The sequence below is a fragment of the Vipera ursinii genome (genome assembly GCF_947247035.1).
Source record: "Vipera ursinii genome assembly, chromosome: 4".
Taxonomy (NCBI): Eukaryota; Metazoa; Chordata; class Lepidosauria; order Squamata; family Viperidae; genus Vipera; species Vipera ursinii.
This window is the reverse complement of record NC_139514.1, coordinates 7664373-7682363: the sequence shown is the minus strand read 5'-3', so window position 1 is coordinate 7682363 and position 17991 is coordinate 7664373. Positions and strand designations below refer to the sequence as shown.

Genomic DNA, 17991 nt, shown 5'->3' with positions numbered 1-17991 from the left:
CTCCAGTGATGGAGCACCCACGATTTCTGGAGGCAAGCTGTTCCACTGGTTGATTGTCCTCACTGTCAGGAAGCTTCTCCTTAATTCCAGGTTGCTTCTCTCCTTGATCAGTTTCCAACCGTTGTTTCTCCGCCTTCCCTCTGGTGCTCTGGTGAACAACCTGCCCCCCCCCCAGCCTTGTGGCAGCCCCTCAGATACTGGAACACTGCTATCATGTCACCCCTAATCCTTCTTTTCTTTAGACTTGCTCTTCTCTGAATACCAGTGGCCAAGCATCCAAATTTTGAGCACATGACCATGGGGATGTTCAAATGGTTGTCAGTGTGAAAAACGGTCATAAGTCACTTTTTTAAGTGCCGTTGTAACGTTGAATAGTGACCAAACCAACTGTTGTAAGTCAAGGGCTACCTACATCTTTAGCAAAGTCTTCACAGATCCACCAGCTGCTAGCACGTGACATAATTCTATATATTTATGTTATATTTATATTTGTTAAATTTTTATACCGCCCTTCTCCCGAAGGACTCAGGGCGGTGTACAGTGTATAATTCTCTATTGCGGTGTATAATTCTCTATTGCTGGTTGAATTAAAAGCAGCTAATCTTTCTTTTAACTGCTGCTTGATAGCTGAGTGCAGAAGATAGAAGCTTTTCACCATTTCATTATGTTCATTGTCATTTCTAAATAACATTTCTCTATTCAGAGCAGGGCGTCTTAAAACAACAGACGTTAAAGAAGACATAGACTATATTTGGTGTACAGATATTCCTCAACTTACACTGATTCATTTAGTGTCCATTCAAAGTTAGGCTGGCACATAATAATAATAATAATAATAATAATAATAATAATAATAATAATAATAATAATAATAATAATAATAATACATTGGAAGGGACCTTGGAGGTCATCTCGTCCAACCCCCTGCTCAGGCAGGAAACCCTATACCATTTCAGACAAACGGCTGTCCAGTCTCTTCTTAAAAACTTCCAGTGTTCGAGCATCTACAGCAGGGGTGTCAAACTCAATTTCATTGAGGGCTGCATCAGCATTGCGGTTGCCCTCAGGGGGCCGGGTGGGTGTGGCCAGGGTGGGCGTAGCCTACTGGGTGGGCATGGCTAGAGTGTGTATGGCTTACTGGGTGGGCGTGGCCAGCTCTACATCGTTCGCATCAAGGGTGCCTATGGGGGCCTGGGCAGGAGTGGGACAGATGTGAGGGTCTCTGGGCCAGGGCCAAGGCAGTGGGGGCCGTTCCCTCACTGTTTCCAGGATGGCTTAGCGGGCCACATGAAACCACTTCACGGGCCGGATCTGGCCCCCGGGCCTTGTGTTTGACATGTCTGATCTACAGCTTCTGGAGGCAAGTTATTCCACTAGTTAATTGTTCTAACTGTCTCCTTAGTTCTCCTTGATTGTAGCCCTTCGCTTAATTCTAGGTTGCTTCTCTCTTTGGTTAGTTTCCATCCATTGCTTCTTGTCCTGCTTTCAGGTACTTTGGAGAATAGCTTGACTCCCTCTTCTTTGTGGCAGCCCCTGAGATATTGGAAGGCTGCTATCCTGTCCCCCCTCGTCCTTCTCTTCATTAAACTAGACATACCCAATTCCAGCAACCGTTCTTCTTATGTTTTAGCCTCCAGTCCTCTGATCATCTTTGTTGCTCTTCTCTGCACTCTTTCTAGAGTCTCAACATCTTTTTTACATCGTGGTGACCAAAACTGGATGCAGTATTCCAAGTGTGGCCTTACCAAGGCATTGTAAAGTGGTATTAGTACTTCACGCGATCTTGATTCTCTCCCTCTGTTAATGCAGCCTAGCACTGTGTTGGCTTTTTTGGCAGCTGCAGCACACGGCTGGCTCATATTGAAGTGATTGCCCACTAGGACTCCGAGATCCCTTGGACCAAAATGAGGAAAATACATAAAGGCCAAATCAATAAGTTAATCCCAATGTACCACCTGTATCCATTTTGTCCTCTTGCACAATCCCTTAGTTTTTGCTGAAAAGAAGACAATCCAAAATTGTGGTCTTGTTTATGAGATGCAAGACGAAGCACAAAGATTAATCTGGTCTACTGGTTGATTTGCAGTACATTTATACTGAGATTTGTTTTCCTTCCCGCCACATAATGCAGCACCGGTAAAATAATTTTTAGCGCTCTGTTTTATATGACTGAAATGAAGAATGACTGGGGAAATAGATATAGATTTTTTTTGGGGGGTGGAAGAGCTATAAACTCCATTCAGTTTTGCTATTTGAAAAGAAATACTAGATTCAGAGTGCTTTAATTCTAGGCATGTATTTTATTTGCAATTGACTCCGGTTGGTGGATGTCGGAGTTGTCTTATGAAAGGAAGGAGATGTCTCAGGTGTCAAGTTTCTGCCTTTCTGATATAAGTACAGCTTGATACATTGCAAGTCAAGCTCTACGGCGACTAGGTGTTTGTGCAATACAAAAAAAATCATATCTATATAAAAAGGTAAAGGTAAAGGTTCCCCCCGCACATGCGTGCTAGTCGTTTCCGACTCTAGGGGCCGGTGCTCATCTCCGTTTCAAAGCCGAAGAGCCAGCACTTGTCCGAGGACGTCTCCGTGGTCATGTGGCCGGCATGCATTTTTACGTGCTTTCGAACTGCTAGGTTGGCAGAAGCTGGGACGAGTAACAGGCGCTCACTCTGTTACGCGGCACTCGGGATTCGACCCGCCAAACTGCCGACCTTCTGATCGACAAGCTCAGCGTCCTAACCCACTGAGCCACTGCGTCCCTTCATATCTATATAAGAATACCAAAACAGCAAAGACATCTCAGGACTTGACAAGATTATGTCAAAACGAGGAAACGTGTGTTACGACATCCTGATGCAGGCTTGGCTGCTTACTGTATATATTTGCATAAAATGCCAGATGCAAGTACAAAAGGAATGTCAGCGTACCCAGTAAACTAGATAGTAAACATAGGATAACTACTTTATTGTAAGGCTACATTAAAAGGATCTTGCAAGTCTGAAAGTACAAGTGTCTTTTTACAGCCTGATAAGTTACAGGTGGATCTATGGACATTCTCATTCATCTTGTTGTTAGTTGCGAAGTCGTGTACGACCCATCATGACCCCATGGACAACATTCCTCCAGGCCTTCCTGTCCTCTACCATCTTCTGGACTCCATTTAGGCTCACACCTACTGCTTCAGTGACTCCATCCAGCGACCCCATTCTCTGTCATCCCCTTCTTCTCTTGCCCTCCACCTTTCCCAGCATTAGGCTCTTCTCCAGTCAGTCCTTCGTTCTCATGAGGTGGCCAAAGTCTTTGAGTTTCAACTTCAGGATCTGGCCTTCGAAAGAGCAGTCAGGGTTGATCTCCTCTAGGACTGACCGGTTTGATCACCTTGCAGTCCAAGGGACTCGCAGGAGTCTTCTCCAGCACCATAGTTCAAAGGCTTCAATTCTTTGGTGCTCAACCTTTCTTATGGCCCAACTTTCACAGCCATACACTAAGTCATAGTTATCCCAAAGGTGCTTTTTTCAGGAGGCAGCTGGACTTTCTTGTTTTTCTGTAAAGATGTTTCGCTTCACATCCAGGAAGCTTCTTCAGCTCCAAGAGGATTCTTGGATGAGAAGCGAAACGTGTTCAAAGAAAAACAAGAAAATCTAGTTGCCTCTTGACATAAAAGCACCTTTGGGGTTGCAGGTGGATCCTACCTTAACAGAACAGAATAGAATAGAACAGAGTTGGAAGAGGTTGGGGAGATCTCCTATCTAACCACCTGGATAACCCCTGAACAGTGGTGGGATTCAAACAGGTTCTCTGCGTGGGATGCCGCTTCCGGAAGTCCATTCTGGGCCTGGGTAACAAAAAAATTAGCCACTGGTTCTGCTGAAGCGGTGCGAACCGGCTGAATCCCACCACTGTCCCGGAACCGCTTCAGACAAACGGTTGTCCAGTCTCTTCTTAGAAACCTCCGGGGTTGGAGCACCCGCAACTTCTGGAGGCAAGTCGTTCCACTGATTAATTGTTCTCTGCCCATTTATCCAAGGGTGGGCTCCTGCTCCTTTGGTATGATTGTCCCCTAAGCCTCATTTCTTCCCCTCGCTCTCCTGAGGTCTTTTTCCATACGCGCCATGACAAGGGATGAAATCTGCGTTGTGTTGTTGCAAATGTGCACTTCGTCAACTCCGCCATCTCCAGCCCCTTTGCACACTGCTGTTGAATCAGACCAAGGCTTCCCTGAGACCAGCATTCTATGTGATCAACCAGAGTTATCCAGGAAGCTTGCAAATGTAGCCTACAGGAGGATGTTCAAAGCCTGCTTCTTGCAATTCCAGAAGTAGCGAGCGTTGGCCCGGCCCTAAATTGGTAGCCACCAACGTGCCCGGAGAGCAGCATATTTCATAATTTCTTTGGGAAAACAGCATCCATCCATTCGTCCCTCCTTTATTTCCCCACGTTTAGTTTGAAGGGATGACTCCATGTCCCAAAAAGCCTGAGTGAGGGAGAAGCGAAGCTTCTGGGTGTCCTCATCTTCTATGCCGTATACAGGTAGTCCGCCACTTAACGACCTCAACTGGGCCCAAAATTTATGCTGCTAAGTGAGAAATTTGCTAAGTGAGTTTTGCCCCCCATTTTAAGACTTTTCCTGCCGCGTTCGTGAAGGGAAGCCCTGCAGTTGGTTGAGTTAGTAAAACGGTCGTTAATCTGACTTTGCTTGTCAGAAGGTTGCAAAAGGTGACCTCATGACCCCGGGACACCGCAACTGTCATAAATGTGAGTCAGTGGCCAAGTATCTGGATTTTGATCACATGACCCAGAGGGAAGCTGCAAAGGTCAGAAGTGTGAAAAATGGTGACCCGTAAGTCACTTTTTTCAGTGCCGCTGTAACATTGAACGGCCACTACATGAGCTGTTGTAAATCGAGGAACTACCTATAACATATACTTCTGTTATGCAGGTTCTTAACTGCCTTCTCTCCAAATTTAAAACCCTTGGATGTCTGTTTTCCTATAAGAAAATGCTGTAGCCTCCTGTAGGAGTAGGATAGGTAGAGACTGAAGGGTGGAGTCAAGACAAGAATCAGCCTAGAATTCTTATGTTCCGATAGACCAGGGGTCCCCAACCTATGGTCCGCGGCCCAGGACTGAGCTGTGGGCTCTTAGCCAGCAGGCCGCGTTAATGGCTGGCCGGTGCCCACACATATGGGTACCCATTCCCCCCTACTCGTGCTAGTGCCTGTGGGCCCGTTTGCGCATGCACGTGGATGTGAATGTGGATGCTAGCGTGGTGTGGGTTTCTGCAGCCCCTTTGCACATGCACCACTAACCCAGTTGGTTTGTGTGGCCCATTCACGTAGACACGAACGGGCTGCTAGATACCATGGTTGGTGCACAGCCTTTAGCACATCCGCATGGTGCCAGTGCATGCCGCATGCCCGAATGGGACTGCTAGTGCCATGCCAGTGTGTGTGACCCTGTGGGTACGTGCGCATGCATGTGCACATCGATTTTGAAGCTGCTCTCCTTCCCTCCAGTCCTTAAGTCCGGAATAGACACTCTAAGTCTTACCCCTCTTGAATTCTATTAATACTTATCAAGCACCAATTTAGTGCTGACTGTTAATTGACTAACAGGAAGGAAGGAAGGAAGGAAGGAAGGAAGGAAGGAAGGAAGGAAGGAAGGAAGGAAGGAAGGAAGGAAGAGCAATAGCAATAGCAATTATATACCACTTCACAATGCTTTACAGCCCTCTCCAAGCAGTTTACAGAGTCAGCATATTTGCCCCCAACAATCTGGGTCCTCATTTTACTGTCCTTGGAAGGATGGAAGGCTGAGTCAACCTTGAGCTGATCATAATCGAACTCCTGGCAGTGGGCAGAGTTAGCCTGCAATACTGCATTCTAACCACTGTTCCACCATGGCTCGCTCCTTCCTTCCTTCCTTCCTTCCTTCCTTCCTTCCTTCCTTCCTTCCTTCCTTCCTTCCTTCCTTCCTTCCTTCCTTCCCTTGCTTCCTGTGGCACAGTGATTGAAATGCAGTATTGCAGGCTAACTCACTGCTCACTGCTAGGAGTTCGATCCTGACCAGCTCACGGTTGACTCAGCCTTCCATCCTTCCGAGATCGGTAAAATGAGGACCCAGATTGTTGGGGGGGGAGAGTTAATATGCTGACTCTGTAAACCACTTAGAGAGAGCTGTAAAGCACTATGGGGCAGTATATAAGTGCTAGTGCTATTGCTAATGGGAATTTGGGGCCCATTGTGCTTTTACTTCTCCCGCTATTCCGGAGGTACTATCCTTAGTCAAAGTCAGATGGAGAGCCCGAACAATGGAGCAATCTTTGTTAGCTGGGCTATTTTATTTGTGCGCTACATTTTTCGTTCGGCCAATAAATGTTTTCTGGATGGATTACAAGCTAAAAGAATGGAAAAGAGAGAGAGAGAGAACAATGAGAGTGAAGCAAAATAACTGGCACAGGGGGAGGAGCTCCTCACCCAATCCATTTGGGTAGGCAGTTATTTCAGCTAAATGGCACCGTGCTGTTCAATGCAAATGAGTTCCCCCATATTGAGAACGACTGGATTCTATTGCTCACTTTTGCTCACTTCTCGCCATTTGCGCCATCAAGGAAATCATTGCCGTAGAAAGCTTCCCATCTCCTCCCGTAACATCTGGTCAACGTAGCCATGCTGATTTGAACATAAGAGGACAAAAGGGAAAAACAAAGCCCTTCTCGCAATGATTGGGAATCATCCAGGCCATTAGTCCGGTTATATAAAGAGGCCGTGAGAGTCTCACCACGCTTCACACCAGCGTGATCGCAACCAGCAGAAGCTTCTTTCACATCCTAAAGCTTGCACGGGTCCGGAAGTTAGAAGGATGGAAAAAGTTCTTTTGAAGTAGCTCGTAGGGGAACCATCTTCTCCAATATTCGTTGAAGCAATTTGTGGCGGTTTAAGTCAGCCAATTCAGGTACAGCCTGGTATCTTTAATGGAGGCTATCAGACGCAGCTCTTTACATGTTCCCTGTGAATTAGGATGGAGGAGACTGTGCAGAGCCCGGTTTAACAGGGCTGTGTGAGGCAGGAACTTCACCAATATTGTTCCCAGAATAAAGAGAAGTCTTCTAGTCTTCTAGTCCAACTCTCTGCTCAAGCAAGATTCCCTATCCCGGGGTAGGCAACCTTGGGTCTTTTATCACTCGTGGACTTCTACTCCCAGAATTCCTGAGCCAGCCATGCTGAGGGAAAAGTGAGAGGTTTCCATGCTGAGCCATGCTGGCTCAGGAATTCTGGGAGTTGAAGTCCACGGGTCATGAAGGAGCCATAGTTCCCCCATGTTGGCTGAGGAATTCTGGGAGTTGAAGTCCTCAAGTCATAAAGGGGCCATAGTTCCCCCATGCTGGCTGAGGAATTCTGGGAGTTGAAGTCCACGAGTCATAAAAGGGCCAAGGTTGCCTACCCCTGCCCTATACCATTTCAGACAAGTGGCTGTGCAATTTCTTAAAAGCCTCCAGCGATGTGGATGCTCAAGTTGCTGTTCCACTGGTTAATTGTTCTCACTGTCAGAAATTTCTCCTTAGTTCTAGGTTGCTTCTCTCAAGTTGGAGAACAGCTTGACTCCTTCTACTTTGTAGCAGCCCCTCAGATATTGGAAGACTGCTATCATGTCACCTCTGGTCCTTCTTTTCATTAAACTAGACACACACTATTCTTACAACCATTCTTCATATGTTTTAGACTCCAGTTCCCTAATCATCTTTGTTGCTCTTCTCTGCAACTGGTCCCTCCAACTTCTTTTGATGTCCTTCTGGATGACCCAACACCAGGCTTGCTTAAATGGATCAGAATTATTACTTTATTTAATAGACTGCTATGCCCACCCATCTTAGAATTTCGACTCTGGACAGCTCACAATTATATAAAACTAACATCATACACAAGTGTTGTTGTTGTTGTTTTTTTAAAAAAAGACCAATGCAAACAGAAAAATATCAGTCATGTATACAATCTTATCTATATGAATTTGGACTGTGAAGTATATTTTGATTGATGCTGATTTTCTTTTTTAGCAGCAATAGATACAGCTATGTTGTGAAAAATATTTGCTCCTCTCAGATATTTTGAAGGGTTGTATTTGCATTCTGCTGAACGTAATCAACTTTCTTTAAGGATAAATTTATCTCCTACTGAGATGCGATAGATAGATAGATAGATAGATAGATAGATAGATAGATAGATAGATAGATAGATAGATAGATAGATACAGTGGTGGGATTCAGATATGTGAACAACCAGTTTTCTGTGTGGATGCCGCTTCCGGAAGTCCATTCTGTGCCTGGGCAACAAAAAAATTAGCTACCAGTTCTGCGAAAGTGATATGAACCTCACCACTGAATCTCACGACTGGGTAGATAGATAGATAGATAGATAGATAGATAGATAGATAGATAGATAGATAGATAGATAGATGGATGGATGGATGGATGGATGGATGGATGGATGGATGGATGGATGGATGGATGGATGGATAGATAGATAGATAGATAGATAGATAGATAGATAGATAGATAGATAGATAGATAGATAGATAGAAATGGGCAGACAGTAGATAGACAGACAGACAGACAGACAGATGATAGATAGATAGTCAAGGTTTTCAGTCATGTCTGACTCTAGGGGTGGTACTCATCTCTGTTTCTTAGCTGAGGGAGCCAGCATCGTCAGAAGACACTTCCGTGGTCATGTGGCCAGCGTGACTATGCGCCTAGGTGCACAGAACGCTGTTCCCTTCCCACCGAAGTGGTACCTATTTATCTACTCGCATTTGCATGCTTTCAAACTGCTAGCTGGACAGGAGCTGGGACGAGAAACAGGAACTCACGGCGTCGTGTAGTGCTCGGGTCTCTTGTCGGAATCCAGCTAGGTTACAAATGGTGATCAGATGAACTCAGGATAGCCCAGCTGTCATAAATACATGCCGGTTGCCAAGCATTTCAAATTTTGATCACCTGACTACAAGGATGCTGCGACGGTCATAAGTATGAAAACCAGTCAAAAGTCCACTTTTTTCAGTGCTGTTGTAACTTTGCATGGTCACTAAAACAAAAAGTCTAGGATTTACCTGTGTTCGCATTTTTAATTCTTTGGACATATTCGGTTCCAGTGGCATTTCCACGGGGTATAAATTCTCCGTCAAATGTTTAGAATAAAAGGTTATTCCTTGTCAAGCGCCCACTTTTCTCCTGGACTGCACGATCAATGATTTGTAACACCATTTTGCTCAGTTGCTGCACAGTTGATTCTAATTCCCTCCCCTCTTTCGCCAAGTTACTAACCTGCTACTTTCTTCTTGATTTAATCACAGGGATGATCTACTCCACTTAGGGACTATGGTATTACAACGCTCCATAGCAAATCAGATGTGTCACAGGAGAGAGGACAGTTCAAGGGAGATTTCTAAACAGAGTGTTGACAGCCACTCTCTTAGAAATGGCTTTTTTTGGCGGGTGTGTTTGTGTGTGTGAAAAACAAACATCTCCTTCCCTTGTGTTACATTTCAACATAATTCCATTTAAAAACGTGGGGATCCGCCTTTGATGGGCACATGAAATAACTCATTAAGCTGTGCCCGTGAATTTCATGAATACTAATACCAGTTCGCGTCAATCCTTGCTATTTGGGTTGTTATTGCTTTGCTGAAAACAGTCTTGTTGGGGAAAAAAAAAATGTTTACTGTTTAATAGGGGGAACAACCGAGCGACTGTGTTCAGTGAAGGAAAAAAGTTCTTAGGGTTTTTTTAATCCTAAAGGTGCTTTTTCTCAGGAGGCAACTGGACTTTCTTGCTTTTCTTTGAAGACGTTTTGCTTCCCATCCAAGAAGCTTCTTCAACTCTGACAGGATGGTGGGGAATGGAAGGATTTATACTCCTTGCAGACAGCTGGTCATTTGCCTTCTTTTAGGGAGCCGTTGAGGCCATTTGGAGGTTTATCTGTGTCCTCAGGGTCAGCTGAGTTGTGCAAATGGGTGTGATGCCTTCTTGGAACTGCTGAAAGGACTGTGTTGTAGACTGGAGATAGATGAGGTCGTATCCCTCCCCCTCTGTTGAGAGGGGGCTGTTCAAGTTGGACACAGATGGCTTCTCTCAACAGAGGGGGAGGGATACGACCTCATCTATCTCCAGTCTACAACCCAATTCCAAGAAGGCTCCACACCCATTTGCACCACTCAGGTGACCCTGAGGACACAGGTAAACCTCCAGGGGGCCTCAACAACAATGACCAGCTGTCTGCAAGGAGTATAAATCCTTCCATCCTTCACCATCCAGTCAGAGGTGAAGCTTCTTGGATGAGAAGTGAAATGTCTTCACAGAAAAACAAGAAAATCCAGTTGCCTCCTGAAAAAAGCATCTTTGGGATAACTATGACCTGGATGAGTGAGAATCTCCATAGGCACTTAAATCTTTTAAGACTTGAGGATCAAAGAACAGTTTGATCTCCTGCCTTCAAGGGTAGATCAGGAGGGGTGGGTGTGTCTGGAAAAAAAGTCAACCTAGGACAGTGATGGCAAACCTTTTAGAGACTGAGTGCCCAAACTGCAACCCAAAACCCACTTATGTATTGTCAGGTGCCGGGTGGGCGTGGCCCATTGGTTGGGTGTGGCCCATTGGGTGGGTGTGGCCAATTAGGTGGGCATGGCCGATTGGTTGGGTGTGGCTCCAATTTTTAAAATTGCTTATTTATGTTTTGTCTTGCAAAAGTCTAAACAAATTTATTTGCCATGGGAAGGATTCTTTATCATTATTTTCAAAATCTTATTCTAAATTTATCCGGCCGTTCAATCTATTTCTAAAATCAAAATCTTAACTTTTTGCTGTTTATTTTTTTAAAACTTTTAAAATTCTTAAAGTGAAGATAAAAATTATCTTCCATGAAGGATTGAAGGAATACTCACCCAACATTTTCTAATTTGTCCACCTGAAGATCTCTAATAGCTTAAAAGTAGTTAACAAGTAATTCTGAAGATATTAGAAATGGAAGTTTGCAAACATAAGAGTTCTTTAAAAGGCACCAGTCACAGTGCTATTCCTGTTATCTCCCAGTGCTCAAAACTCACTGGGGACCAGTCTCTTGTGGTTTCCACAGAGGGACCAACTTTTTGGAGCACATGTGGGTGTTCTCCCTGCCTCTCCTTGTCCAGACAACTGCTATACTTACTAGCAATTCATTCTTCGTCTCAGTGAAACACTATTTTCAGCCCCCCATTAATTCCTCCAGATTTTTCTGTAAGAGTCTCAACCAGGAGAGGGAAACTGACAACTAATGGTCTTCCCCAAATGGTCCTTGATTGCTCCCTTCCTCTTGCAGAATCCCTTGAGAAGTCTCCAAAGAGAATAATGCATTTATTTATTTACTATGTGTTACAGCTGGAGAAAGCTCTTTTTCTTGTTATGTGCACAAGGCATTAAGAGTTTATCTTCCTTATTTGTTTTCCCTGCGTATACAGTAGAAGGTCACAAGATAAACGACCTACACATTTATCTATAAGCATCAAATGTTTTGGCTATCCTTCAAAGTTTCCCCTGCTAATTTAGCATAAGGTTTCCTGGCAAATGTCGCAATCTGGTTACCGTCCACATTCATCCCGTAGCTCCATGTGCTCTGTGTAGGGAAGCTACCGGGGAGGGGGGGGGGTTAAGGAGGACCGTGGCTTATCTTGAACAGGGTTGACTTAAAATCTGTGCTTAGATTTCAAGAATAGACTGTTCTATTTGTTGGTTAAGAATTCTGCTGACTTTAGGTTGGATTTCTCAGTAGAAGAGAAGCAGTGGTCAAAATTACCCAACATTTCGTTATAGGCAATATGAAGAGGGTCACTCCCCTTCCAAATGCGTGCACACACAGAGAGAGACACACGTACACACTTTCACACACATGACAGGACATCCAGTCATGCTGAAAGCTGCCAGGGAGAGAAAAATTGGCAACTGGTAACTTGAAACAGAACAAGCAGCTGAAGGTGAATTACATTTCCCTGTAACAACAGTGACAAAAGAGAGGGGGTGGGCTTTCATGTCAACCCCCCCATCTTAAATATGGTAGATGAATGGAGGTTTATATCTATGGAGGTTCTCAGTCATCCAGGTCATGGTTGTCCCATTGGTGCTTTTTGAATAGGCAACTGGGCTTTCTTTGTTTTTCCTTAAAGAGGTTTCGCTTCTCATCCAAGAAGCTTCTTCAGTTCTTGCAGAAGAACTGGCAACTGGACTTTCTTTGTTTTTCCTTGAAGAGGTTTCACTTCTCATCCAAGAAGCTTCTTCAGCTAGTGCAGAAGAACTGGCAACTGGGCTTTCTTTGTTTTTCCCTGAAGAGGTTTCGCTTCTCATCCAAGAAGCTTCTTCAGTTCTTTCAGAAGAACTGGCAACTGGGCTTTCTTTGTTTTTCCTTGAAGAGGTTTTGCTTCTCATCCAAGAAGCTTCTTCAGTTCTTGCAGAAGAACTGGCAACTGGGCTTTCTTTGTTTTTCCTTGAAGAGGTTTCGCTTCTCATCCAAGAAGCTTCTTCAGCTCGTGCAGAAGAACTGGCAACTGGGCTTTCTTTGTTTTTGCTTGAAGAGGTTTTGCTTCTCATCCAAGAAGCTTCTTCAGTTCTTGCAGAAGAACTGGCAACTGGGCTTTCTTTGTTTTTCCTTGAAGAGGTTTTGCTTCTCATCCAAGAAGCTTCTTCAGTTCTTGCAGAAGAACTGGCAACTGGGCTTTCTTTGTTTTTCCTTGAAGAGGTTTTGCTTCTCATCCAAGAAGCTTCTTCAGTTCTTACAGAAGAACTGGCAACTGGGCTTTTTTTGTTTTTGCTTGAAGAGGTTTCGCTTCTCATCCAAGAAGCTTCTTCAGCTCGTGCAGAAGAACTGGCAACTGGGCTTTCTTTGTTTTTGCTTGAAGAGGTTTCGCTTCTCATCCAAGAAGCTTCTTCAGTTCTTGCAGAAGAACTGGCAACTGGGCTTTCTTTGTTTTTCCTTGAAGAGGTTTCACTTCTCATACAAGAAGCTTCTTCAGTTCTTCAAGGAAAATCAAAGAAAGCCCAGTTGCTTATTCAAAAAGCACCTTTAGGATGAACAGAGGCTTTTCATGACTAAAATGTTGACCTTTTGCAACTTTCTTCTCTGAGTTTTTGGTTTGTCTGCCTCACGGGTTGTGGCCAAGACAGTAACTTTTTAGATCAGAGCTCCCCAGCTTTCAGGGTTGACAGCCTGGAGGGAAAGGGAGAAGTAGGGAAATGTACATGTGTATGTGCGCAAAATGGGTGCGCGCATGGTGGCAGTGCCAGTGCCTGCACACATGCACTAGCGCTATTGCCCGTACACATGTGCAAGCACAAGCAGGCTGCACGCACCCATGGTGGCACTGGTGGCAGCGCTACTGCCCATGTACATGCACAAACGGGCTGCTAGCACCCACACAGCAGCACTAGCGTGAGCAGGAAGGATACGTGCACACATCCACGCACTCACCAGCCATTCCCGCCAACAGGCCATGGACCGGTACTGGGCCAAGGCCTACAGATTGGGGACCCCTGTTTTAGATGACCTTTTAAATGCTTATGAATTTCTTTATTGCAGATTTTTGCTGGGGTTTCACATCCCCACCTTTTTTTTTAAGTTACTGTACTGCGAGATGTCTTGGTTATATTTCTCTTTAATTATCTGCACCACCAAATCTATTGTATATCCGTGAGCTGCACACCATTGTCACCCCATGATTTGACATAAAGAAATTTCTTGAAGACTTGCTACTAAAGAATTTTCACGCTTTGATCTTCGGTATTTTGTCTGCTTAAAATCTCTGAGCTCAGAAATTTGTAATTGCAAAGGGATTGGGGAGCCAAGTTCTTGAAACTCACATTTGCTGAAGATGGATGGATGGAAAGAATAGAAGAAGAGGGAGGGAGGGAGGGAGGGAGGGAGGAAGGAAGGAAGGAAGGAAGGAAGGAAGGAAGGAAGATAGATGTGTATGTATTTCTACAGCACTTCCTGATTCTCAAAGTGCTTCAAAATATTCCCTTTGTACTCTTTGAAGCTGATTAATTTGCAGGATAATAATTTGCCAAAGGCTGCTTGCTGAGAAATGGATCCAGGAATTTAGATATTTGACTCTCAGCCTGACAGCTATATTTAACAAGACTGAAGGCAGAAGAAGAAAAGAAAGGCGAGGAACAAGTTAGATGGACAAGAGACTGTGTCCATTTTGGGGGGGGAGCGGGAAAAAGCAAGCACTTCTCCATACAGTCATCCAGAACAAAACTCAACTCCTTGGCATCTTGCTACGGTATAAAAGCAAGCTCACCCTTCTTTATTTTATTTCAAAAAGCTTTTTGTAACTTAACACCCATCTATCTGGGAATGAAGGAGAGAGAGAGAGAGAGAGAGAGAGAGAGAGAGAGAGAGAGAGAGAGAGAGAGAGAGAGAGAGAGATGGGTGTGTGAATGGAACAACTGGAGAGCAATCAGTGCGAATTGGGCAGAGAAAAACCCGCTTCCCCAGAGAAACAAAATAATTTGTTGAAGCCAAGCAGAAGTAGAGATATATTTTTTTTAAGGAGAGGGAAGGAAGCATAAGCAGAATTACCCTGAGGAGATGCTCTGGGGGTACCAGGGCAGGGAATTTAACCCACGCACCCCCCCCCCCCAGGTGTGAATAATTCCTCCTCCTTGACTACGTTATTCAAATAGAAATGAATAAAAATAAAGAGTCTCCTACGTCACATCCATCTCACATACCTAACCCTTTCTCTTTCGTCTTTTGGAGTTCCACTACAGGGCTGCCAGCTCACAAGCGAGGAGTTAAATTTCAGCCAGCGAGCAAAGCAAGAGGTGAGAGCTGACTGCTCTGCCAGTGAGCTGCCTGCAGCCCCTTTTATTCCCCCCCTCTCCAACACACACACACATACACACACACACACACACACACACACTGAAACATGTAGTTTATGGTGTCACTCCTTCCAGAACGTCAGATCGGGCGTTTAGCAGACGAGATGTGAGCTGGATGCAAAGATGCTTCTTCGCCCAAGACCTCCTGTGGGCAGGACGTAAATATACCTGCTGGCTGAGTCTATCTGACATCCTTCCCCCTTTTGGCTCTCCAACGAGCAGGGACACACACACACACACACACACACACACACACACACACACCGTGACAAGACCAAAGCCGTTTCTCACAATTGCCTCTGAGCTTTGGTGGAAGTTTTATTGTCGGGAGGGTTGAGGCTGGTTCGAAAAGCTGGTGGAGGCTGGCAATGTTTGCTTCTATCTGGTACGCCAAGAAGCTGGGACGCCGGTTTGTCCACAATGCCAGGAAAGCAAAGGCTGAGAAGGTACGTTGTGGGGGAGTTTTTTTTGGGGGGGGGGGTATATGTTCATGTGTGTGTGTGTGTGTGTGTGTGTGAGAGAGAGAGAGAGAGAGAGAGAGAGAGAGAGAGAGAGAGAGAGAGAGAGAGAGAGAGAGAGAGAGAGGAGATGCTTCACTTTCTGCCTCTGCAATCTCTCGGTTCTGGTCCAATTGGAGCAAGCCCATCGATACAAGCGTGGTCCGTGTTCTGTCTCTATCTCTGCCGGGTTTCACGGCAAAAGTCTTGCAAAAGATCCTTTTGGGTTTGGGGTGGTGGTGGTGGTGGAAATGACTGGGAATCTCTCCTAGGTCTGAGCTTGTCAACTTGTTGCAGTGGCTGCACAACGAAGGGGGGGGGCGCTTAAATACACCTGGTACTTATTCAAAAGGGCACATTTGGGGGGGGGGGTTTGAAGAAGGAAGAAGGTTCTTGTAGACCCACCAATTCCCAAATGCCTCAATGCAGCATAAGTCTGTGAAGGCCGTGCGTGGATGCTGGAAGCCAGCTTTCGCTATTACTTGTTGCCATCAACCTCACGCTGGCTGGAGGCAGCTCAGTAAACCCTCTTATTTATTTATTTTTTTATTTTGGTTGGTTTTTTTTTTTTAAAAGGACCGTTAATTAGGCTCACCTGTAAATAAGACAACCCACCCTGCCGCCTGGGAACTTAAGCATTAATCACCGTATCTTAAACATTTGGCCGTATTTGATTTTGCAGCCCAGCGACCTTTCTTCTGCTCAGGAGGAGCTTCAGTCCGAACGGACCCGTTTTAATCAATCAAGCCACAGCTTTTGCTTTTGCTCAGAGTGACAGGAGCAATATTATTAGCGCAAAAAGGAAGGGGTGAAAAAAAGAATAATAATCTCATTATTAGTACGGAAACTGTGTCTATTCACACTGCTGCTTAGACCAGCGTTTCCCAACCTTAGGAACTTGAAGATGCGTGGACTTCAACTCCCAGAATTCCCCAGCCAGCATAGCTGGCTGGGGAATTCTGGGAGTTGAAGTCCACGCATCTTCAAGTTCCTAAGGTTGGGAAACGCTGGCTTAGACTAATGATAACAGTTGGTTTCCAGGATTCTCTCTCTCTCTCTCTCTCTCTCTCTCTCTCTCTCTCTCTCTTTCTCTCTCTCTCTCTCTCTCTCTCTCTCTCTCTCTTTGTGTGTGTGTTTGTAAATCATGGTTTTCAAGTACTCCAAGCATTGGCTCAGGGGTCTGGTGGGAAAGGATGGAAATGTGGAGCTGTGCAAAGTCCCTATTAATTGCTGGAGTCCGTCTACTGCAAAGGGGTTTGCTGCCTTTGTTTTGAGGAAAAAGCAGTAGCGAAGAATTCTTGGCGTTCTCTGAGCTTGGTGGTTTTCTTGCAGACGTTTCCTTACCCATCTAAGTAACAGCGTCAGTGCTAGATGGGAGTGGGGCTTGTTCTCAGGGACCCCACGGTTCAAACCTGAGCTGCCAATGTTTTCTTCTTTTGAGGGGCTGCCACAAAAGAGGAAGGGGGTCAACTTATTAACCGAAGCACCAGAAAGCAGGACAAGAAACAATGGGTGGGAACTCATCCAGGAGAGAAGCAACCTGGAATTAAGGAGAAACTTCCCGACAGTGAGGGCAATTAACCAGTGGAACAGCTGGCCTCCAGAAGTTGTAGATGCTTCATCACTGGAGGTTTTTAAGAAGAGACTGGACAGCCATTTGCCTGAAATGGTATACGGTTTCCTGCCTGAGCAGGGGGCTGGACTAGGTGACCTCCGAGGTCCCTTCCAGCTCTAGTCTGATTGAATTAGTCAGCTGCTTTAGTTTGTTGGTTTCCTTTTGGATTTGGGTAATTGACCTGGTCTACAGTTACTTACGCCTTCCCCTGCCTTTTACAAGCCCCCCACCGCCCCAAACATTTTGTAATCAGCCATAGAAGCTGCTAACTGGGATATGGAAAAGGGTTGGGAGCTGAGTTTCTGCTATAGAAAGCTGCAGGCAAAATAGCGACCGTCCTCGGCCGCAATTTGGGCCCAAACTTTCTGTTGCTAAGCTAGACAGTTATTTGTTCAGCGAGTTTATGCCCCATTCGTCAACCTTTCTTGCCATAGTTGTTAAAGGGAATCACTGCAGTTGTTACGTGAAAAACGGCGGTTAATGCGCCTCTGGCTCTCCCCCCCCCATTGATTTTGCCTGTCAGAAGGTTGCCAAGGGTGATCGCATGACACACACACTCCAGGCCGCTGCAACCGTCACAAGTGTGAAAAACGGTGCTAAGTTCATGTAACTTCTAACGATCATTAAATGAACTGTTGTAAGTCAAGGGCTGCCTGTATTCAATCCAGGGCTTCCGCTGTTTTTCATTGGCTTCTCTATTTCCATCTCTCTCTCTCTCTCTCTCTCTCTCTCTCTCTCTCTCTCTCTCTCTCTCTCTCTCTCTCTCTCTCTCTCTCTCTCCCTCTGCCTCTCTCCCCCCCTCTGCCTCCCTCCCCCTCCCTGCCCCCCCCCCGTGTTAGTATGCTTATTGATCAAATCCTGTTTCCAGGACTTCAGAGTAGCTTCCTCTCCCGATCGGATCCCGTATCAAACCAATACACACCAACTTTTGTTTTTATGGGTTCGGAGACGTTCTTGGCCATCACAGTGCCC

The 17991-nt window shown here is 45.4% G+C and overlaps 1 protein-coding gene across 1 annotated transcript in view; it reads left to right on the top strand.

The window, feature by feature from the left end:
* DLG2 (discs large MAGUK scaffold protein 2) overlaps positions 1-17991 on the top strand; it is a gene marked incomplete at both ends in the record, with an annotated part of 1055326 nt that overhangs the window by 636354 nt on the left and 400981 nt on the right. The gene's annotated exons all lie outside the window — the stretch shown is intronic.